Raw genomic sequence first — 22,750 nt, 5'->3', positions numbered from 1 at the left:
TTCTGTACATTGAACAGGCGTCTACATTGAACGGAAAAGCTGGAACCGCAGGTGTTCAATGTACGCAGGTTTTACTGTACATTGTAGACTTGGTGTCGGCGTTCTATCCCGAGTGATGATTAATTTTAGCAGAATTACCACGATCATACTGGACACTAGCACTAGCACTAGCTGTACTGTACTTGTACAGACGAGTGTTTTGGTCACCGCAGTCGGCGGGTTATTTGGAGGAACTATCGCAATACGTAATCAAAATATGGTTTAAAACAGTTATATTACAGTTCTATGCCTCAGTTGGTAACGTCTACGCAGCCCGCATGTGCCGTCAGAGTTATAGAACTAGGCGCTTCTTTCGGCCTACAATGTACACTAGCTATGTTTTTCGGTTTCATGCAAAATTAATGTACTCATTGTACTGTGCTAGTTATTACAGAAATATAGGTGGCATCATGGTTGTTGCTTTGTTCTGCATGTTTGGAAGTCACAGTGGCCGCGCAGTTTAAGTATGATTCAGCTGCAAAGCAGCGACACAGCAGTGATATAAGGAAAAACGCAGCTTGGTCGACTCGTTCTGACAGCTGATGTTTTTATGTAAGCACAGGTTAGCGCTGCATACTGATGATAAACCACGACGTTTGTAGCGTGATTGTTGCATGATTTCACTATGGTATTCAGGTGCATAGTGTTACCAACTGGTTTGGCAGTAACTGCATATAGTGCGCAAACATTTTGAAAAGCTTCATGCATGTACTGTCCGTTGCGTGGATGATTGAAGTTTTGCTTGAACAGCTTCCTTATTGAATTTCCCATATATATTTGATTACGGAAACGGTGAATCTTTGCCCCCTTTTTTTAGTTTATGTTTCCTTGGTTAGCATAACGTTACGAACATCCGGTGCTTAGCATATGTCTCTGATAGTCTCTGATCTCACAATACGACTCAGACAAGAAACGAAAATTTGCAGTAATCATAAATATTTGGATTTGTTTTCGTGATATGTTTCGTGCTGCAGCGAGTGCGTTACAAAAGTATTTTGTTAACCAGTACAGGTTGGTTGAAATGGCACTTGATGGAAAACATCACAACACAAGCGATTCCGAGCGAGTCAATAGTGCCGCTGAGCAGCCTTGCTTTTTTCATACTTTGCCCGTTGAACTCGTAGCACGTGTGCTCTCCTTCTTGGACATTTTTGAGATTTCCAATGGTACAACGTAAGTGACAGTAAGTCCATAATACGTAATAGAGGATGTTCACACACACCATGGTAGCAATTTGAAACAAGTTATTACAGGTTGCATCATACTGCAGCAACGGAGCAACCAATAACAAAAGATATGCTTGTAATGATTCCCCCTCCCAAAAAAAACTGAAAATATTATTGCTTTACCCTTTAGGCTTAATATATAAAACTTTAGCTAACGAGAATTCGTAGAGTGACTTTCCTAGTTCGTAATATACGTACAGTACATTTGTTTATCAAATTATGTACCGTAATATTATGCTGACTGGTGCGACTTGTTAGTGTGTGCAAGCGATGGGAGACCATAAGCCGGTTGCCATCCATCCAACGAAACGTCGTCATTGATTTGTTAAAATGGGAAAAATATGGCTGCAGCGGCCCGGACGATTATCCAGTCCCGAAATATGTCGTGCGAGCTCGCCGAAAAATTAAGCCACTGGTTACCAGATTCGTTACACGGGCCACGCGCGCCCTGATTCTCCGTTGGCCACTGGACATATGTGCACCCAATGCAGAGCTCCTTATAAAAACGTCGTATGATCGTGGGGAATACAGCTCATTTCCAATTGAGCCCTGCTATTATGAATACTATTACCACCCTTTTAATGCGCTTCGGTACGTGGGAATATCAGGAATGCAGACTCAGGTGTTGCATAAAAGTTTATATAACTAGGGAAGTGCACCGCTGCTCGCTAGCACTAAAAGACCGAAGCGAAGCTAGAAATATTTGGAGAAGTACTTAGAACTGGGGAAGTGAAACAGGCAATGATATGTTCATCACAAAATAGTTTTGGAGGCTATGAAAACGAATTTACAGTAAGACTCGTTGAAATTTTCAATTTGAAAACTGCCTGACAGGAGTAGTTTATAGTCAATTGTTCATAAATGCACACACTCGGCTATGCTGTAAACCTGTAGTTGAAAGAGTGCACGCCTCTCATTCATTTGTGACATGTCAATCTGTTATGCACAGCATAATTGGAGAAATTGCCGAAATGCTCCATAGCATTCATCGCGACCCGGAAGGGAATGCTAATGGATTGAAGAATCTTACGCTAGTGCTGCAGAATTTGAAGTTATACATCAACGCCCTGTCGAACAAGATGCCAAATTTTCGTAATGCAGTTACTTTTGAAAATACCCCATATACTGTCACTTCAAACCATGGGAAGAAATTTTCGATCCATGGGGAAATACCAGGCCAGTTCCAATCGTTCTCTGTACGAATGTGGCCAAGGAGACCATCACCAGAGAGGAAATGTGGCTTTTCGACCAGAGTTTGCAGCTATTCGGGAGATTGATAACAACACCATTGACACCGGAGGATGAAAGAATTATGCAGCGAGTGTTATGGTCATCAACGAAGCTTGGTTCTTACGCGGGCTATTGGATCAGGTGACTTTAGATGTGTATCATCAACGGTTTTTGCGTAACTGGCACCGGTTTCCAGTCAGCTAAAATAATGCTGCCCAATTCTAGTGTGAAAACAACAAAAAATTTTAGAGTCCTAAAAATTTTTGAACTTTTGATAGATGCGATTGACGACACTGCTGTCGAGCCAGCCATTGTACACAATTAGATTACGGCTCGTATTCCAGTTATTCCGTGACATAAATGAGATCTTTACATGTAAAAGATCAGAAAACGCCAAGAGGTAAAAATTTTTCGATTTTTTGTAGGTACTTCGGCTTGCCGGGCAGTGCAGATGCCTGGAAGGATAAGAGTCTCGTGGAAAGCGGACTAACACTGGACAAAATCCGTAGCTTTCCTCGCTGGTTGCAGTATTTCACCCGTAACCTTCTGCAGCATTATCCAGATGAGAGTACCGAAGATGGCACAGTAATGCGGCGGACGGATGACAATGCAGTAGTGGTACAGAGGGTGTTGGGTCCATTCATCCACGTTTGGGCGTCAGCACACGGCGTATAGCGCCAAAGCGGGGCCGGATCCAATTGGACCAATCTGCTAGCAGCCCATCCCAGGTGCGGACTCGCTTCGGATTTAACACATATTGTAGACCGGTGTGGTATTTATCCCCGTTTACGTAGAGGAACGTAGAGAAACGAAGACAGCATTTCTGCCAAAACGGGATGAAACCACCGTTTTTATGGAAGGATAATAAATTATAACGGTTTTTATATTATATTTGTCGCATAACTGCGGTGAAGGGCCCCTTTATGTGCCCTGATAATTTTTATTACTGTTTTCCTGGTTTGTATGACTCGTCCTAACTTTCTCAGGTTGAAGTTTTCCTTATCGTAGAATAATTACGTACAATATTACTCCTCCAACAGTTTTTTAGTTCTCCTTAGCGTCGTAATAATTACGTACACGATTAATCGGTGCGTAATTACTTATGTACTGTACTCAGGCTTCTTTACTGATTATCACTATTCTGATAAGCGTTAACTATTTGGATTAGGTTAGCTATTTGGATAACCGATCCTCCAGTTGGTTGGACAATCCAGTTGGACCCTTTCACCACGGTCCATTCCTGATTCCATAGTAATTTATAGTAATTAATAGTTATTAACAGTATAGTAATTCCATAGTAATTTATAGTAATTACTAATTATTAATAGTAATTACTAATATTTAATTAAATAATAATAATAATTAATTAATAATTAATCCTAATCATCTAATATTCGTATTAATATTAATAATAATTATAATAATTACAATGAGTAGCCATATCAGGGCACATCAAGGGGCCTTTCACCTAAGTTTACGTAGAGGAATACGCGTTTCGAGGGCTCCAGCGGCTGGGATGAATGGGCCCATCCACGAACACTGGGATTTCACGTGGTTTTCTTTAGCGGACCGACAGGGTATTTGCGACAAAACAAGTATCAGCGTTCCCGCACCTCTGTGGTAATGTCGCGGCATGCATCCCATGCAGCCCATAAGAAGCACAAACCGCTGATTTGCATTGAACATATTCGAGTGTGTGCCTGTACGCTGTACTTGGTACAGCATAACCCGTACCAATTGGACAAGAACGGTCCCAGTAAAATGGTAAGTTGCTCCCGTTAGCTCGGCGCCCACGCGTCGCTTATACAGTTTTAAAACGGCTTATTGCACGCCATGCTCAGGAACGCTGTTGCATCGTGTTTTACGGCAGATGTTTTTACGGGTTGTAATGAACGTGAGCTCAGCTGCCTTGGACGACAAAGCATAGCTTATAACGGGATACAACGGTACGCACTTTCTAATACGTCTGGTCTGAAGTGAAGCCACCACCGCCATTAAGATTATGCCTTTGCTTTGCAACTTTCGGCTGTATTATTTTGCATAAGCTAAATTATCGGCAGATACAGCAGTGCTGAATCAGCATCTTTAGACTCCACGGATACTCTAGCGTGCGGTCTTACGAACAACGACGGCGAAATGAATTCAATAAATGCACTGCAGAGCTGCTTTATAATCGTAAAAGTGACAGGCCAGGTAAAACATCATTGTGCTCACTACAGGAGCACACAACAGTGACAAAACATACAGATAAACGGCAAAAAATATAGTTTAGAACTTCCAGATTTTCAACGAGGATAATACATGTATAATTATTATCTCGCACTGTATGTGCTATGTATCTGTAAAAGTGAGCTTTATCTTGGATCTTTTTGCGTTTGTTCGAGCCCGTTTACATAACTCAACGCTCAAAACATTCGTTTGCTTGTGGGAGAACAATCGGGAGTAAGTGGTAATGATTGTTGTTTACTCTGCGTAATCAGCGCCGGAGTCTTCGGTCAATGAAGAGTTTCTAGACTGTGGAGTGTGTGTACGTTGCTCATATTCGCAGTAGCACTTCGGAGGTGTTCCAAAACAGTAGCCTACGGCAAGGGGAGACTGATGGAGTCTTTGACAGCTTTCCCGGCAGTAGCGGTCATGCTTCCAGCAACGGGAAGCCACCATACTGCCACTTATAATACGACTACCAATACCCGGTGGATCTCCCTCGACGTCGTAGTCGGTATTGCACAGATAGTCGCGAATGTTGCTTATGTCCAACTGCAAGCCTGCATTCGAGCTTGAGCGAGAACCCTTGTCCACGAAGATCTAGGATGAACGATATTCTGTTACATATTCGGAGTAGCCTATGGGTAATCTCGTGGCTTTGCAACGCGTATAATTTAGTATGCATCAGAGATTGGCGATAAATCGGAATATCCCATCCTATTCGCTCCGAACTCCAGTTTCGGATCAGACAACGGATATCCGAGATTTTTGGAAACAAACAAAACCTGAGTTAAGCAGCTACTGTCCGGGTTGGATCAGACATCACAGACTTTTTTAGCACATATAAACCGGAGCATTATGCAGACAGTGTCCCAGTTGGATCGTAGAACGGCTGTTTAACCGGGTATTGTCCGAATAAGAAGATTCGAAAATTTGAAGATTCGATTTGAATAATTTTCTTGGATTTGCAATTTGAAATCCAAATCTAAGTTAGTTTGAAATTTAAACTGTCAATTTAAAATCTCATTTGCGAAATTTTTTTACTTCAAATAGTCACGCCCGGGATCGTATTCGCATAAGCAAATTCTTGCCCGACTACCATTTCAAGATCTAGTGGTTACATCAGAAAGAAACACTAATATAATGCTATATAAGCACAGTTTATCTAGAGGCGATAGTCGAGGTACTGAACTAACTACGTTTGCGGGCTACTGACTTGATGACATCAATCCCGACCGATGAAATCAGAACGTGGCGCTTATGTTAATGGTTAATAATGTTATTATTGACCGGAGCGAAGCGAAGGTCTTCCTGATTCAGCTCCAGTGCTTAGCTTCACTTGTGTCCGTTACGGAAGTCTAGCTATGACGTCATCCTGGATAAGTCAGATGACGTCACGGCTCTGTACAGTACTTTTGCAGTGCTTAACTTGTGTCCGTTACGAAAGTCCCAAATATGACTTTACCGCGGACTAGCCCGATAACGCCATGAGACTGTAGAACAGTTTTGCACTGCTTATCTTGTGTCTGTTGGGGAAGCACCGTTGATGGTAACGTGGTGTTTCCTGTATGCTTAAAACGCTAATGAAGAACACAGTGGCACTTCAAATAGCAACCTTTCCCAATGTCGCATTCGAATAAAACGTGCCTAACTTATAGAAGAAGCTCGACAAGTAAGGGCACCCTGGCTTAGATAATGAAGACCCGTGCCAACCCTGGCTTAGGCAGTTGTAAGAAGCAACTGGGGGTGATCACCAATTTTAACAGTGCCGGCAATAATTCAAAAAGGTCACCCAGAGCTTGGTTAAAATCGACTGGCAAATAGACACTCCATTGTTTGCGTAAAATTCCGTTGTTTGTTACAACATTTATTTAGAGAAGCGGGCTTATGATACCTAAACGGTTTCTAAACTAATTACCTTCAACTCTGGCAACAACTAAAAACGAATTTTTAATGGGAGGAGGTGCTTTAGGGACCCTGGGTTGAACTGCTTCAACCCGGCAACGTCTGCTAGGTGGAAAAACCACCAGTATACTGTAGTTCGCCAGTTTTTACAACACCAGGACTATTGTTATTGCCTGGGTCACATATGCGTTAGATTAGATAGAGCAAAGATAGTGTATTTTAGTTGCATACTGTATTTTAGTACCTTAAAAAACCTACATGGCTTAAAACCCACTGAAAAAATAACGTAAAGTACTACGAAGTGTATCTAAATCGGCTCTTATGGTAATAATTTGGGATTAAATTGGTGATAACTCCATATGAGTATCTCACAATTTCAGTATTACACAAAAGTCTGCAGCTCTTTTGAAAAAACTGTGAATTTACACTGAAAAAAAAACACTGAAAAAACAGAAAACACTCAAAAAATAACGCAAAGTTCTACGAAGTGTATCTAAATCGGCTGTTATGGTAAAAATTTGGCATTTAATTGGTGATAACTTCATATGAGTATCTCACAATTTCAGTATCCCACAAAAGTCTGCAGCTCTTCTGTAAAAAACTGGTGGAAATTCCACCGCTTAGGCATTGTCGTAGGACAGTAACATGCTGCCTGAACAGGCACAATAACCAGAGCCGCACACTTCATATGATTCAGCCGTTGCGTACTAAGAGAGTAGCCAAACCATAACACTGTCAGCAAACTGATCAAAATATCAAACAAATAAGGACATCTCAGTGCTTTTATAATAGCATAAATGCTAATAAAACATTTTTCTTATCATATCACAATATTTTCTTCGACTGCAATAGGAAAAGAACAATAGAACGACGTTGTGATCGAAGCAGCCAACAATAAATATGGCTGGCTATGATCAGTGTTATGCTCATGTAAACTGGCGCAGCCCACCATGACCCTGTTGCATACTGACCGGAATTCAAACATTTTTTTGAGTATAAATTCAACCATGAACCTTTTCATGATGAATTACATTGCACAAGCTAACTATTATAAAGTGTAAGCAGCTACCACAGCCAGGTTGATTCGAGTAGATCAAGTAGCCACAATGTTGTGTACAACGGAATTTGTGTGGTGTGGCACCGGCAACCACCGTGCCCACTGCCCACACCGCCCGTATTGTATATCGTTAATGCCCAAGCGGTGCCACCTACCCACCTACCCACCTACCCTTCAAATTCTAAACTACTGCAGCAAAAATTTTGAAAAACATAGTTCAGGGTTATTTATTGTTATTCTATGGTATGAATTTCAACTTCGACAAAAAATTCCTTGATACCTCGGGCATTGCCGGGTTAAGCAAATTTGCCGTAGTTTTAATTTCGCTGTAATCACGGTTTAGTGTCAGAAATAACTTGAAAATACTCGCAAAAGATACTGGACATACGGTAATAACTTAAAAATGATCAATTTGTATTTGTTGACGGGTGATATGTGGCAAATTCTGGGAACAACTGCTCTAAGCTTGCTTAACTACAAAGTGAGAAAACTAAAACTGAAAGAAGAAAGAAAGAACAGAAATGACAGAAGAACGGTGGCAAAAAAGTTTAGTCTGGTTTTCAGTTTTTCCTACATGTTGTCCGAGAATGATTTACAAAAAATTTCAATGAATTTTTGTCGGCGGGCCATGCAACAAAGCTTCTTGACCAAGCTGTGAAATCGCTTCGCTCCGGTCTGCTAAGGCACGCCAACGTGCATTTTTCTAGTTATTTTTAATGTGGATTTCTTACCCTAGGCCGGTCCGCTGCCGCTCCGTTCAAGAGAACCACAGCTAACAAAAACCCGCAAAATGCCCCGCAAATTGCAAATGTGATAACCGAGTTTTTGCGGATTTGCCTAAAGAAATATCCGGGCAGAAATATACAGACCGTTTTGTCAAAAACAATCACACATTACAAAAAATGTAGAATGAGGAACAAATGCTCTTGTAGCAGGATTATATGTGTGTAAGTATATGTGTGTAAGCATATGTATATGTGTGTAAGCAGAAGTATAAGCATAAGCATAAGTATATGTGTGTAAGCAGGCTTACATACCTTTGTGTAAGTTATGCACCATCGGGTCTGCCCCATGCTGCACGTTAGTACGCAACAACAAATGGACTATCAGACATCGACTGGGGTGCGTGTTACAACTTACAAGATGCACCGTTGTGTCACCGGGTGACTGCTTACTTCTCACGCCTGCACCATCCGTTTGCGAAAGTTTACTCATCCTACTTCCGGTTTCCTGCGGAAAACGGGAGCAGATAACGAACATTCCATTCGCCTTTGTCGGATTTCTTAAACGCTGACGCAGTTTCGTAAACGCTCTCGCACACAGTCCTGATCATTAATTCTTTTATTAACCTTTGATAAATTAGTGCACCGAATGCGCCGAGTGGTGCATTGGTAGACCGGTGAGCAGCTTCTTCTGCTTCTGGTCGAAAACTATTGAGGAATCTACTGCTGTTTACCACAGTGGGCAGCGGTAGCAGAAGAACACCAATGTTGCCGGTAACAACGGTGTGACTAGGTGAGATACTGCGAAAGCCGAAAACAAACAAATTATGCATTTGTTATGTCTGTATAGCCAGTATAGGTAACAGTGCGGATGTGTTTTAGCAATATTTGGTGCATCAAACCCAAAGTGATGGCTGGCAATATTTAGATCAGCGATTGTTGTGACGGAGAATAAATTACGTACTTTTCAGTACGGCGACTGTGTTGCTACATGTATCATGGGCACACTTAGGTTAAGTTAGGTACAAGTACATCCATGATTTAAGGAAGATGGGCATGTTAGCAACGCAACAACAGTCTTCCAAATGGGAGCAAAAACATCTGTCTGTGAGCAATATCTTGTAGCGCTGGAGGCTGATTGGTAACATCAATTTTCTGAAGTCCTGTAAATTTGTAAACACTGGGTTAAACTATTGCGTCTTAATCGTCCGCAGCTTTTACAAAGTTATGTTTTGATATTTTGATAAGAGAACTCCTTCGTTTCTCGAATAGCCTTCACCATTATTTCCCAATAAAATAATGACCCTGGAAAAGTTTTGTTATGACCGTTTGAATCGGTGTGCATTGGAGGTGTCATCGGGCGGCCGCAGTATCACTCATCGCGTCGCAGTTACGTTAGGCACGGCCGAACCAGCTATCGGCCGGGTCGCGGGTAGCGGATTAATACACAAAACAGATTATTTTTGCATTGCGGACACTTACACAGTGCAGATCCACACACCGGGCACCAAAAAGACGGACACCATTCTCGGCGTTGTTTGCACACTAGAAAACCTGGTAATTAATTTTTTCATTAATCTCGTGCATAAGCGTGTATGAAAACGATAACCATCATGTATCCATTTTCGAAAAGCGTTTGTCGCATGGAACAACGCGGAAAATACCGTGCATCTGGTGTCCGGTACGCGAATCCGTACTGTAAAAATGTCCGGAATAAAAAACCGTCGAAAGTGTGTAATAACACACCATTTTAACCTCGTTTGGTAGAAAGGCCAACCTTTCTGTTGTGCTGGTGTTTTGGACAGCGAGTTGCAGTTATGGGCTTAAGGCTATCTGTACCTCCTACCGTTAACACCACTGTATCTATGTATTTATAAAAAACTCAAGCAACGCAAAAATGTTTTTTCTTCGTTGGCTTTTTATCTGCGCTTTTCTAGCTGTCCAGGTCTTCAGGAGAAATCCGTGGCTTCCATAAACGGCAAGTTAATTAACAACAACAACTACTAACAAGAAGTGCTAAGTTCATCCACAGTTTCTGCCTTAAGTACAGAGTGTTTATCGTTAGTTGCTATTCTGTCTTGATACCTAGTTTAATGCCATTAACTACTTGGTAGAACACGCGTGCGAGCCAAAGCGACGGTGTCTTCAGCGTGTAGGCAGGGTTGTGAAATGTAGCGGTGGGACCTGCCACTGGCTGTTGTCACCGGCATAGCGGCACTAGCGGCTTACTGGCAAGCGGTAAAACGGCAATTCATAACTGGATCCAGTTTCTGCGCTGAGTATTCCGACATTCAGGTCATCGTTCATATAGGTTTCTTAAATTTCTTAATATTCGTAGCATTCTTAATAATATCTTTTATTGGTGGTCGCGGATTTTTTTATCAGATGGCGCTGGCTAAGCGCGCATCCTCCATCGACAGCGGAACAAAAGCAAACCCGGATGAAGGCTTTAATGCCGAAATCTAACACACACCGCGCCTTGCGCGCCAGCCAAAAACCAACTGGTCTCTGTAGGCAGCGCAGCTGCCTTACAGAGCCATCAAAACGCATGAAAATGCCCAGACAGGAAAAAACCCAAAACCAACCAATGACAGAAGGGCTGAATCATAAGCCCGCCCTGACATTTTGTTACTAGGTTTCGTAGTTTTGTAACGTGGGGCGTTATAGACTCCGCAGGTGCATTCGACGGAACAACCTGGAAACATCGACTTTATTGGCGATGTTGCCGCCACACGAAAACCACCAAACTGGATCTGTAGCTAGCGCAGGCTGCGCTAGCTACAGATTCATCAAAACATGCTGCAGATTCATCAAAAACATGTAAAATGCATGGATGGAAATCCCGAAAAACAGCAAAGCACAAAAGCGAAGAACAAGTCAGGTGGGCGGAGAGACCCGACCTGATAATTTATTTCTTTTAACTATTAAAAATGTTAAAATTATTTAATAACTAAATCACGAAAACCAAAAATTCAGAAATTCTAAAAAAAATTGAAGAAACCTATGAAAACCTATGAGAAAACATGGGAAGACATCGGAAACCCTTGACCTCTTCGGAAACTCAGGAGGTGGCAAAAAATAACCAACGCAGACAACCGGCGACTGCACTAAACGAGAAATAGTTGAGGATAACGTAAGAATCGGATGGCTGTGCTACGGAAATTGCAGATACAATGCGTGCTGCCCTTTTTCTGCTACTTAATGCTACGAGTATTTTACTGCGTTGCAGCGCTCATTGCACTGGTAGAGCCGGTCACGTTGCAAATCTCCCTGGATGCGGTGGGCTGGGTAAAATGGGGAATGTATTTTTACGAATGGTGCTTCGACAAGTCATACAGGATCCGATCATGTTTGTCCTGCCCAAGCACCATGTAGAAAAATACAAGTAATATAACTGTAAGCCAGTATCGTATTCATCACGTTACAATTTACTTCTCGGTTTTAGTGTTTTCCAGTTATAATGAAATGCTGCAATGTATAGTTACTCACACTGACACAGCTACAGTATAAATTGTTTTCGACAATATCTCCGCCATGTACAGCCAGTACAGGTGTTTTTCTGCTGACACCAGGATCTGATGAATTAATCATCCAGTTAGATTGGAATTTCAGATAACTAACACATGGCGCCTTTTGATGTGCATATCGACACAACAGAACCCAGTACAGTTTAGTTAACCGGTCTCAGTCTAATGGTCATTTGTCCGGCAGGAAGGAAATAAATATTGATAATTATTGTAACCATGCGCTTACACACAAGACGTACATTATCATCATCCAGACTTCCCGTCAAGGAAATCCGTCCGAAATGTGAGCCAAACTTGTATGGATTGCCTTCACAGTTCTGGTCAGGGAGAGGAATATTTTAATTATTCGGTTCGGTGGAGTTTGGCTAATGTCCTAAGTTTACTGGATTTTATAGAAGAGATTGATCTTCATACGATTAAGTTCTAATTGTAAATCAGTACGCACCGGAAGAGTGTCGATTTTCCACAAAGTTGGAGGCTGGTTGATCCAACGTCAATTTTGACTAAAAAAACCAAACGCTTACGTCTACTAGAAGCCAAAAGTCCACGAGAACCGTAAAAATGGTTTTACTGACGTTATGGAGTACTTTGTCCCCGCATTTCAGCGCCCAAACTTTTTTTAAATAATGGCGCAACGCAAGTGAGAAAAAATAGACAAACAAACTAAATTAACTTACATCAAGAGTACCAGCTGGTAGGCCGAAGTAAATGAAACAAGAGGAAACAGACCCGGCCAACAGGACCAAGATTCTGGCCTAAACCGTATCCATCCGACTGAGCCGATACGCTGTGAACGATTTGTTTGCGCTGCCTCATTCTGTGGGTTGTACAGAATTCTGTGCGTTGCACAGAAATAGACAAGGCAAATAAATCAGCACGCTCATCGTTTATGATGCGGTCCCACACATTAACAAAGTTCAGAAATTTTCCGACCGGAAAATTGGATTAATGAAATTTGAACCGGCGTTATGAGCCCTTATAACATATACGAAAGGCGCTATCAGAATCATTTACGTGTTATACGTTTATCATTGAGTCGTTGACTATGCTGACAATTTGGAGAGTTCTTAAAAGGGACGGAAAAATGGAGTTTTCAGCAAATTGTGTAGTCGGCAATACTTGAGCAGCAGCAGAATGGCTATTTCAGCTAGGTGAACTCGCGAAATGGCGTCGGGTAATTTTGCAGACTCATCAAGCTGAAACACTAGAAACTGCAGTCAATTTCCCACAAAACACTTGTGGCGGCAAATGTACCGCGAGCAGCCGACCACGTTTCGCTTCTTCAGCATCTTCAAACTCATCGCCTATGGAATGGCGCATAGCTATCGTACTACGGCTCTGAGGATCCGCCCCGCTGAGAAACTTATCAAACATGAAAATTCAGCAAGCCTCATTCTTGTCTTAAATGCGAAGTAGTAAATTAACATTTCTAACCAACCTATCGCTCTTATTAAAACTTTTGAACACTCAGATAAACGGTCGCCCACGTTTTCCAGTTCCTGACGGGAAAACATTTAAAAATAAAAACTCTGTCGCACAATGTCCACTGCCAGGGAGGCGAAGAGCGTCGATTTAGAACGCATGTCTCGGAATGCGTACGGTATACATGAATTCATATTAAGTTTGTCAGTTTGAACATACTTTTACTATACGGTGCAGAACTGATCAGCAGCGATCAAATGACGGGGTTAATTTGTTCAGGAACAAACTTCACCAATAGTTATGAAGTTTTGGTAAAGAGTTCTCTGATGGGAGAAATCTGGTGATTCTGGTGATGAAGCCCACCCGAACTTCCAGCCTCTCTTTGCCTTTTAACCGCTTGTCTACCATCTTCAGAACCGGATTCGGGCCATTCGCGCAGCCTAGCCTATAAAAACCATCTCGGTTCGGTTGCCGGCTCATTATCGTAGCTGACAGCTTACCTGCACAATTTTTTTGCAATATTCCGGAAGCCCTAAGGCCATTTCGCACCGTGTTTACAGGTTGGCATAGTGCTTGGACGGACTGTGATGTTGGCATTCTGGTGCCCTTTTGATCCAAACTGTTACTCTGCTATTGTCTTTTGTGTATAAAAAAGTGAGATTTTTCCTTCTGTACTGGTGAATCAGTAGTATCATTGTCTCACCAGTTATAGACAATTATAATTTGAGCGGACCATGCCGACAGACATGCGTGGCGGGTGATCTTTTTGCGGCGTAAGCCTACAATTCGCGTGTGTGAAATTTTAAATTACCGGAGAAATTTTGCCAAGCAGTATGGATATGGAGCCGAACAGTCGCAGTAGAACGATCTTCATAAAACTTCTCGAATAAGTGATCGACGCCAAAGGTCATGTGGCTACTTGAAGAAGATAGATGGGGGATGTCAGCAGTTGTGTATTTCAAAAGGTTTTCATTTCGAAAATTGTTTTACTGGATTGTTTGCTGCTGAGCTTTAGGATACCTGGTTCTGAATTAAAACTGAAGAAATCTTATTGTCAACGTACGTAGTTGTAGAAAAGGTTATCGTCGGGAATTCGAATAACTGCGGGGAAATTTGTTTGCTCTCTGCTGGGTATTGATTGGGTTTTTTTCAAAGTCCTATAGAAAAAGCATTTCTCATGCTCGAATTACGGAAGCATCTTTGGCAAAAGACCGGTACAGAGACGCTGCATCCTAACCCCAAGTCAAAAGGTCGTACTCGTACTTGCTAAGTACACAGAAAAGCTCTATACTGGTTCGAATGTGGTGTCACGATTTCCGAACGAAGATAATGGTACTGGATTAGACCCAAAGGTCTAGACCAGTTCCAAGTTCGAACCGGAAGTTGCTAAAAATTACTAGATTTCTGTTTTTTTAAGTGTCAATTAATTAGCGACTCAAGTATAAAAGAATACTGGAAATATGTGTGAAACATGGAACACTTTTCTGCATATCGGATGCTCTAAGAATAATCTGATTTATATATTTATGCATTTTTAAAATCCGGCCGTGAATGATGCAGAGCGGTGCGCTGCGGCTACGTGGTTCAAATTATTTGTTGGAGAAGATTACATAAAGTAAAGAAAGAGCACTTTAAATAGAGAAACGGTAATGGATTTCAGAAAATTGTTCAGAAAAATAAGACAGTTGTGTGTTATATACGTTCGATGTTTCATCAGCCAGCCCAAAAGCATTACGTATCTTTATAACCAAAAATAAATATATAAAAATTAATATACAGATTTAATACTATAGTATCAAATAATAAATTAATAGTAGTATTTATAATAGTATTAAATTTAATTCTGTAGTATTTGTAACTTAAAATTTGTATATTTACTAGTAATATAAAAATATACAAATTAAAAAAAAATTTATGTATACAGGTAGTTTTTATATTGTGTTAAGTTTTTTTGTTGGCTGGAAGCAGCAATAATTATTAATTTCCATTTTTTCTGCTATACAGCAGTTTGAAAACTACGTGCCTGTAGAAAATAGAAAGAAAACTGTACAAGTTGAAATAGTCAAGTACAAAGGATAAATATATACTAGGAAATTCACAATGCTATAAAATAGGAAATAGTATAAAATATATATAATAGGAAAGATTAGTATTACTAATCTTTCCTATTATATATATTTTATACTATTTCCTAAATACTAATCTTTCCTATTATATATATTTTATACTATTTCCTATTTTACTAGTCTTATACATACTGGCTCATACTGCGGTAGCGTGTCAGAAGCGCGGGCAGTCAGCACTTACAGTTAGCAGCGCCACCTGATAACCTCTACAGCATACCGCATATGGGCACCCGACGCACACAAAGCAGCATCTCGCTGCGCTGCGTCTTCATAGCACGCAGTTTCGAACGGCTTTTTTACAACGTCTCCATTTTTTTGAGTCACGACAGAGTGCAATACTATTGAGTTTTATACTTTTGTTTGTGAAATGTGGCGTATAAAATTAAAAATCGCCTGATACTTATCGTGATTTCCGAGTGTGATTTTTAACAGCGTCATTGTAAACTTGTCAGTAAACGTCAATTTGAGCGCTTGATTGTAGCACTTAATTTGACAACTTCCACAAGGGTGAGCGACGGCCAGCCTGGATGGCTGCGACGACCAGGCTGGATGGCTGCAGCAGACTCTGGTCCTTCGGGGGCCAGCAAAGCTCCGTTAGTTCTTCGAGCGACTAGACATTGCGCTGCTTGGCAGGATGTTTTGCTGCGCCAAGTATGAGCAATCAGAGGCGCAGAGGGTGCCTCGGAGGAACGGAAGATCTCGCAACGTGGACGCGTGCCCACGCCATGGTGGAATACTCGCAGACCCCCGAGACCAAGTAATTTGCCCTGCAGACACGCAAAATCGCAGATCCTCAAGAACGTCATCAATACTAGGTAGAAGACGCTGCCATGGCCAAGTGTGAAGGTGAGGGTTTTTCTCGTTTTCCAGCTAATCCTAACGTTTGATCACTTGGAATTCGTATGGAATGTTTTCCCAGTTTCTCAAATTTCCAGACGAATTCAAGAATATTGTTTCGAATTTGTTTTTTCCTCTCTCAATTTGCTCCTCAGCAATCTGCAGTTTATTGTTCATTTTTACCATCGTTATCGGAATTCGAAGAAATGAGATAATAAGAAGGGCATAAATGGAAACAGTTAAGTAGATGTACGTCTTCAAATAATTCATTTTCGTAGAAATTTTTCGATTTCCGTGTCCATTAAATTTCTTCCATGGTAACTTCAAGTGCATAATAGAAATATTTTTAATTAAATATTATTATGAAGTGTGTGCTGAACCTTCTAAAGAAGCGAAAATGTAAAAACGGAAGGATAAAATGTGGATGCCGGATTACTTATGGAAAAGAAAAACCAGTTTTTCCAAAAATAAGAGGGAAGAATTGACGGAAAATGGCAAAACTAAAAAAATATGGAAAATATTAATTAAACAGGAGAAAATGTCGACAGCACCGTGGTTTGTTTTGCAGGAATCAAAACGTATATCAAAACGTTAGAGAATTATTGCTGTGTAATATCTTACTTTAAAAGCTAACGTTTTTTTAAGGGAAGATATTTTTATATTAATGGCAGATTTATATTATTGAGTGGATTTCGTAGTTCATGGGCACGATGGCTTTCATTTAGCGTGGTTGTTTATACTTTCGTCGTGTACATTTAACTTCTTCCGACCGTTGAAGAATATTCATCAGTTTTCAGTTCTTATTCTAGACTTTTTCCATATTTCGTAGCATTTGCATTTTGCTATGGATATAGTTACCGTATATTTTTTCATTTTGTTTTGTGACACTTTTTTGTGGCACGGTTTTATTATCACATCGACATTAACTGTTTTGTTAGCGCAAACAAAGAACTGTGGTACCAATCGTTTCTTGTAAACGAGTTTTTATGTGCGTATATACGTGCTGGTGAAGTGTTTGTGTAATTGACAATTTAAGATAATTTTCTTTATTTTTTGGTGAATTAGTTGTGGCATTGTGGTTGGAAATGGTTTAGATACTGCCGCTGGAGGCGGACATCCGCGTTGCGTGTCGGCAAGCGCACGGACGACGAGTAGAAGTTCATCCAGAACCTGGCGCTTTTCCTGGCCACCTGCAGCAAGGAGCACAGCAAGCTGATCGAGAAGACGGCGGAGCTGCGGCCGCAGCTGCTGGAGACGCTGCGCTACGTGCTGCTCATCTTGCTAGTGGATGAGATCGAGATCTTCAAGATCTGCCTGGAGTTCTGGGACACAATGGCCTCGGAGCTGTATCCAAAGCATCGTTTCTGCGCCTACCCCACAGGCACCACCTTCCCGTTCTCGCTGATGAAAAGTGGCGGCCTGGAATCTCGGGCGCAGCACACCCCGCCGCTAGTTCTACGACACGATGCTCTTGGAGGGCAGATGCATGATAATGGCGCGGATAGCCAAGCCGAAGGTGGTGCTCGTGGTTGAAAACGAGCAGGGTGGGGTCGTCAGGGAGTTGATGATGGACACCGACTCCATCAATTTGTGCAAACTCATGCGCGAAACGCTCGGTACGTTCTTTAGCAGATAATCACGGCTTGTATTCTGTATATTTGCTTCACTGGTTTATTTTTGTTGTTATTGACACTCATAATGCGACCACCCTTTTAAGTGCTTCAGGGTTTGTCACTTTGTCTGCTCGAACAAACTAAACTAAGAATAATATTTAAATAAAATTTTACTGCTGCCTCAGTTATGCCACGTCAGTCATATAAATTATTGAATGTAACTAGCCGTAATGAAAAAGCATTGGTGAATTTTTTTACGGTTGTAATGCTAGCATTGTTGAATGGATACTCGTATCCTAAAAATTATTTATAGTTACTATTCAAATATTTATGAACACGCACTGGTATACGCACGCACGCATGTGACTGTTTTCGGTAATAATTCGTTGAAGAATTGATGTTGTTACGGGTTGCCTGCTTATCCAGTTCGCAGCATTATTTCAGATTTTTTTCTTGGGAATTTTTAATGGTAACACACGTCGTGAATGTTTCTGTATATAATGGTACTTGCAGTGTACGAGCATTTTACGCATCAGGACCCCGTGGACAGTGGACACTGGACACGTGGTGGAGAAGGTCGAGAAGCTACACCTGCAGGCTGCAGATGAACGGTGCGGAGTGGTCGTGGAAGAATTATTTTTTCGGTTATTTTGCATTTTCTTGTTGCAGTTTACTATTTTATTGTATAATTGCGGATGCAATTATGTGTCCTGTTACCTATTAATATTTCGCTGATGTTACCATTATTTGCTGATGTTACCGCTGATGTGTTGTTGATTTCGCTGATGTTTTGCTGATGTTATTCTGCTTTTCATGGGTTCCATTGTTATGCGTTACTGAATACTGGTTAAGGATGTTCGATGCACTGCTGCGGCGCTGCCTAAATGTTCGAAAAGTTGCTAACAATACCTAGTATTGATCCTCATTTTGTTCGCTAGAACACCCGAAAAAGTAATGGAAACGGTACGAAAAACACTCCCAATTTAGTAACTGCACGAGGTGCAAACTGGAAGTTCTAAGTACAAATCAAGTAGTCAAAACAGTTGCAAGACCAGTACGACTTTTTGACTTGGGAACTGGAATCAGTGACTTAATAGTGATAGAGTGCAGTTCGTTTACGGATGTACCTTATGGCTTATTCTGCAGATACCATATGTAAGACCTTCCTTGACGAATTAGCGGTAGAGAGACTGACCAAACTACTGAGGAAAGGAACTACAAAAGCAGGACTTATTGGACGAGTAATTCTGTTTTATGTCATTGTAATTTCTTTCTGCTTTTTTTCGTGTTCCATAAATTTTATTTCGATGTCATTTACATTCAAACTTTAAATACCCAATAATCAGAACAAGAAAAATTTCGATGTTCCTTCCGCAGTTTGTCACCTTTACGACTGAGTCGTGCTACTCTGGAGTATGGTACACTACAATTACCTTTCCAGTAGGCAAGAGAACTTTACATCGCAATCGTATGACTCTGTATCTTGTTTTCAAAATTAAGTTATCTATGCGCCGATTAGCGATATTGCGGTCATTGCTACCTTTTCAGTACTGCAATTAATTATTTCTGTGTATGACAATGGAAGAATGTGCATTGTGTTGGCTTATCAACATGCTAATCGTTTGTTCATAGTAGTGACAAATACTTATATATGACGAAATATATTCTGTCAGACAGGGTGCCAGCTGGCGGTAGCATCTTACAACCGGGACGCCGGCGTCACAAGGCGCATTGTACCAACGGTATTTATGGCATAGCGTTACAACAGCCAGACATCACCCCATACTACACTTTGGCCTTTTAAAGTTTTAGCTTTTCCGTAATGCTTATCTTTCCGTATTCAGATTGTTTTTCGCAATATGAATGCTTTTGCTAGGATTATGACATCGTACAACAAATTCCGCCAAAAACAATTTCCCTATACTACTGGCCACATGAAAAATATTTTCTGCGGCTGCATAGGTAAATAATGTAGCGGCCCTTTGTTCCAGAACCAAGAGCACAACAATGAAGTAAAAAAATTTTCTATATAGACCGGTATTTAATATGCGCATAGTATTAACATTAACACATAAAATGAGGATCTCATAAAAAAAATGTTTGAAAATAAACGGTAACCGCTGACTTCCGCCAGTTGTCGCTGTTCAAGGAACCGCGCGCCCGAGCGGCTGATAATGCTGTTGGAAGTTTTTATGCAAAAGGAACTTTTTCGTACGTATACGTCCTTGAATTTTACTTTTCTTATGAAAGTGAAATTCAGACCACTTTGGTTGTCGTAACGAAGATGATTAGTTGGCGAATTTTTGTTTTCTTTACGATAACGAAGAGTTACGTTAAATTTGAATGCGTGACAAAAACTGATACGAAAATGCTTTCGTTCCGCAACACTAGAAAGAATGCAGCGAAAGTGTCTTTAACCGGTAAAACGTAAAACTCTGTATATTTCGTAACATATTAAACCGGTTTCGAATTATGGTTTGGCTTTCGTCAGGGAAAAGATTGTACAACAAAAAAAGGCGGAAATGACCGGTCGGTCCGCGGTTCAGAACTTAATTCAGTACTAGTATTATTCTTACAGTGTGCAACAAAAACTCATTTATGCGCATACATGCCAGCGCTGGTTTCGAAATCGGAGCGTTTTTTGGGCCGATATAGTGATTATCTACGGAGTTCGGTAAAACGTCGCCTCAAAGGTTTTAAACTTAATAATCTGTATGTTGTTGTTTGTCCTCTGCGTTATCAAATCAGCCTAGTAAACAGGGTCGTACAGACGACTTTAAATCAGTACAAAGACCGTCCTCATTTGTGCGGCGCCTTCGTGAACAGTGCGTGTTAAATGGATAAGAGGTAAACTGGAGCCAGGGTAAAAGGTCAACCTTGTTATACCGGTTTAATTAAGGGCAATAATTCTGGCAGCGCTTTACGCAAATCAGGTGGCGGCGTGCGTGGTCCCGATTACATTTTAGAAAATTATTTATAGCAGTAACCTGACGTTTTCGTATCGGAAGGCAAAATGCACCGCTGTCAGGCGCTAATCAGTGGACGGGTACCAGGCAGACTGGGCCTCGATAATGTGTCGTCACATTGTTCGCCAGCGCGGATAAACACAATTGTCAGAGTTCTGCGCAAATAACATTGACCGATAAGCTGCAAAATGTGAAATTTGCTGATGTACCTTCTGTAATCGGATATTACAGTGAAATGTATGCAGTGACAAATTTTGATGGAGTGTTTCCGGAGAAACTTCAATGCTTAACGCGTAACCAATTCTCAGAATTTTGCGGTAGTAAAACATTTAATGGAAAGCGGTTTCAGTTGATATTTATATGTTCTTATCTGATGTCATCTTGCCGATACGATAACATGCGATTTACTGGGCGGGAGTTTTATTTTTACATAGAGTCAACAATATCTTGTTAGTAAAAGCAGAAAAGCAAAATAAACCGTCTTATACGTACGAAGACTTTTCACCAGTTTTTCGAATTTAAGTTAAAGAATTTAAATTTATTGATTCACTGTTCAAATATTAAAAAGTAAATAAAATTGTTATCAAATAAGTAAATTCATAAATATTAAAATAGAGTGCAATATAAATATGTGGGTAGATGATTACAAGACAACCAACTGTTCACGGATTACCAATATTGACAATGACGTCAATCCGGATTAACTTGTTATTCGTATAACGCGTTTTAATCGGAATTAAAATTAGAACCAATAATTTCCATTTACCATTTCCTCAATAATATAATCACCTGACTATGTCGAAAATATGTTACAGCATGCGCATTACTTGAGCGCACAATGCCCATCCCACCGCATGACCTTTAGCGGTTTTGTTGGAACATCCAGAATATTCTTGTGTAGGTGGGTTATTCGAGCCATGCCATTTAATTTGCTAACCATCCATGACCTTTTTATGTCTGTTGACCTATGGGAATTTAATTTAGAAACATAGTTTAGATGGCATTAAATTATTAGCCTAGAAGCTGTATGTAAGTGCGTCACGGGGAAATCTCCGATATCAACCCTCAAATTACCGGTAATAACGTGCGTTATTATGTCTCACTTGTCCATCATCTATTTTCTTTCTGTGGCCCTAATTTAGCCTACGTCACTCTATTCGGCAAAATTTCACATTATTGTAGATTTAAAATAGAGGAATAACACTGTTTTTATTGCAGTACTGAAGAAATATAATATATAAGGATGAAAACAGTAAAATTTTTGACGGTCAATAATGATGATTAGTTAATAATATATAATAATATATAATATATAATAATATATAATAATATATAATATATAATAATATATAATAATATATAATATCAAAAATAAAGTGAAATAGTAACAACGTATAATTACAATTTACAAACATTGTAAAATGGTAATATATAATAGTGGAAATAATAAATTAAAGAAGTATATCATCATTCGGGCATCATAAAACTGCTACATTAAGCTTCCTTTATGCTACGGTTAAAATTATCAGCTTTGTATGTGCACTTTTATGCAGTACGTATGTGCGTCGGCAACTTTAATCTTTACTAAAATTCGTAAGTTTTATATTCTAATTGCGCCTATATATCAAATCTTTGTTTTTTTTTCAAAAAGGGGTCTCGAAATGATATTATTTACACCGTCATTTAAGTGTGCACATGTTTAAATACTGTTTTTTTTGCTATGTGTACCATTACAAAACTAATAGACTATTACTGTACATTGAGCCGACACTTGACGGGATTATTTACTGTGTCATTGAATCGGAATCAAGAGTTTTATGTATCAGATACGAGCATATATATAGATATACGAGTATGTTGCAACATAACTGCATA

At 40.3% G+C, this 22,750-nt stretch overlaps 2 long non-coding RNA genes across 4 annotated transcripts; one reads left to right on the top strand and one right to left on the bottom strand.

The window, feature by feature from the left end:
• The first annotated feature begins 735 nt into the window (after positions 1 to 735).
• Positions 736 to 18,822, top strand: LOC129591050 (uncharacterized). 2 transcript variants are annotated; one of them, XR_008690795.1, is made up of 9 exons: positions 743 to 831; positions 1,046 to 1,212; positions 1,524 to 1,856; positions 2,215 to 2,636; positions 2,921 to 3,223; positions 3,664 to 3,746; positions 15,941 to 16,305; positions 17,391 to 17,912; positions 18,423 to 18,822. It is a non-coding gene; the product is annotated as an uncharacterized LOC129591050 (long non-coding RNA). The 2 variants fall into 2 exon arrangements; XR_008690794.1 differs by having other exon boundaries at positions 736 to 1,212.
• On the bottom strand, positions 4,653 to 12,916 carry LOC129591051 (uncharacterized). 2 transcript variants are annotated; one of them, XR_008690796.1, is made up of 5 exons: positions 12,589 to 12,916; positions 12,357 to 12,414; positions 12,151 to 12,284; positions 8,394 to 8,499; positions 4,653 to 5,300 (listed from the first exon to the last, which is right to left on the bottom strand). It is a non-coding gene; the product is annotated as an uncharacterized LOC129591051 (long non-coding RNA). The 2 variants fall into 2 exon arrangements; XR_008690797.1 differs by having other exon boundaries at positions 12,151 to 12,228.
• Positions 18,823 to 22,750: the final 3,928 nt, after the last annotated feature.

The sequence above is a fragment of the Paramacrobiotus metropolitanus genome, unplaced genomic scaffold, assembly GCF_019649055.1.
Source record: "Paramacrobiotus metropolitanus isolate TYO unplaced genomic scaffold, Prichtersi_v1.0 Parri_scaffold0000044, whole genome shotgun sequence".
NCBI classification, from domain to species: domain Eukaryota; kingdom Metazoa; phylum Tardigrada; class Eutardigrada; order Parachela; family Macrobiotidae; genus Paramacrobiotus; species Paramacrobiotus metropolitanus.
The sequence above is the reverse complement of the archived record's forward strand: the minus strand, read 5'-3'. Positions and strand labels throughout refer to the sequence as shown.